Raw genomic sequence first — 2613 nt, forward strand, 5'->3', positions numbered from 1 at the left:
GTGAATAAAAATATTTAAGAAAAAAAATGATGTGGTATATATACACAGTGGAATGCCACTCAGCCATAAGAAAGGATGAAATACTGCCATTTGCAACACTATTGATGGACCTCGAGAATATTGTGCTAAGTGAAATAACTCAGTCAGAAAAAGCTAAGAACCTTATGATTTCACTCATATGGTGAGATATAAAATTGAAACTTGTGAACATAAATAGCAGTGTGGTGGTTGCTAGAGGGAAGGGGATGGGTGGTAATGGGGTCAATATATGGTGATGGGAGATGTGACTTGGGTGGTGGGCACACAGTGCAATGTACAGATCTTTTAACTTAGAAACCCACATCTGACACCCAAATGGTAATATTAATATTGTCACCCCAACAAATTTAATAAAAAATGAAAAAAAATAAAATTTTTATTGGAGAAAAGAATAAAAGTATCAAGAAAGAGAAATAAATGTTTACTTACTTAGATGATAAATACGTAAGAGAAATGTATAGATGATCTAATCTATATAGCTTGTTGGTAAATATAAATTGAGAGTAGTTTTGATATTTAAAAAGTAAAAATCATTAGATTCTGTGACCTAAATGATGTTATATATTAAATCAAAGAGAAATCCTTGCTGTTTTAAATCTCTCTCTGATTTGAAAAGTTGATTACTTGCAAAATTTATGTGATTTAATCTACACAATGCCTGTAGTGCCCACAGATTTATTGTGCTGTCTCCCACATAATATTAATAATGCATGCTATCATATGATTTTAAGAAATTTTATAGGTAGTTATGCCTTCTTCACAACATTTTATTTGGATGTCTTTCACACACATTCAATATAAAACTTTTCCACTATAAAAGTCCAAACAAGATATACTTATCAATGACATAACACTGTTGAGGAGTGACATAATAAATGGGGACATCAAGGTTTGGCTGGAATGGGGCCCTCGACACTCTCCCATAGGTTAGAGTTTCTGTGACAATGCACCTTAACTAATATATTACATACGCAACATTCTTGATACCGCCATCTGTCCTCCAGGCTCAATATCCTAGAATATTTCATCCTCTGTGTTTTCTTAATTTCTGAAGAATTCCTACTACACAATGCTATCAGTGCTAGCTTACCCCATGGAGAACTGCACGTTGCCATTTAAGATTTGCTAAATTGAATTGATTGACTTAGAGTCTCAAATGTTAAGCTTCATTTTATTTTCCTAATTCAGAATTTTAGAAATTAAGAGAGTTTGAACAGAAGGTAGTATAGTATAACCTAAAGTTTGATTATGTTTTCACAGTGAGTGCTAATAAAATATTTTACATAATCAACACAAAATATTTTAGTTGTATAATAAAAGTTAGCTTCTGTTTAAAAAGAAGTTTTTTTAAAAAAAAGTTTTCACAACTGTAAACTCTATTTTCTAAAAAAATGGGCAATAGCCTTTTGAGGATATAGTTTCTATTTTTGAGAAAATGGGCCTCTAAGATTGTCTTCCAAGAGTTGTAAGGACATTTAGGTAAGTGAGTCTAAGCTAGCCATTAGGGGGGAAAAGAAAATTTAAAAGTAACACTAGAAATAATAACATCAGACCTGTTATAATCAATTATTCATGCAGTCTAATTTGGCTATATCTTTATTACTACAGTAGAGGCTAGAGACTAACATCTTTAGACAGTATTTTCTGCCACAATAGCCTAAAAAAATTATGAGCCAGTATTATTCCTTAGTAAATCAGAGATACTGTGATTTCTTAGAGATTGTTTACTGCTACAACCTTAATAATCTGAACAATTGATGAATGTTCTCTAAAAATGTTACAGGATGTGATGTTACCTCATTTCTAAATTTAAAAATTTTGGATTTAAAATAAAATAGTTCTTGAAAAACTTCATGAGTTTTGTAAGTTTGCCTTTATCAAGGTTTATCATGGTTTATTCTAAAAATTAATATAGCATCAGTTTGTTGTATTGTTTAGTACTCTTGTACTGAATATGAACATGTTCCTTTCTTAGGAGGAAAGTAGAAGGCCTTATGTATAAGTTTTAAGGGTAAGAAAAGAGAGATTAGGATAATTGAAGGCATATTTAACAAATATTAGGTTAATTCCTTACTGTAAAGTGACACTATAAGTAAATGACTGAGTGACATTCAAATTTACAGAAAATTGTTTTTTGGGGCTTACTCATTTAAAGCCTCAGAGGATACCTTTTGGTTTCTCTGTGACAAGTAATAGGAGGAGGTAAACTTTTAAGCCCTAGTGTTTTCTTTACTTAATTTAGATGATTAGTGAGACATAAACTTATATTTATAAAATGCACACCAAGACCAGTAATGGACCAGTACTTTTGATATCTCACTACTAGACATATGACATTGTAAACTTCTGAGTTTTGTTCAATTTCATTTAAGTTGTACCCTGGCTGAAATTTAGTTATAAAAGTTCTGTTGCATATGGAGAAGTTAAAGAAGTTTTAGACAAAAAAAAAAGAAAAGGTCTTATTTATCAAGTATTTTACTGGGACAAGGTGTTAATTAAAAGTTTATTTTAGAGTTTACAGGTAAGCAAAGTGAGGAGGCTAAAATGACCCATGTGGTAATGGATTCGAGTTGG

Source organism: Myotis davidii, unplaced genomic scaffold, assembly GCF_000327345.1.
Source record: "Myotis davidii unplaced genomic scaffold, ASM32734v1 scaffold778, whole genome shotgun sequence".
Taxonomy (NCBI): Eukaryota; Metazoa; Chordata; class Mammalia; order Chiroptera; family Vespertilionidae; genus Myotis; species Myotis davidii.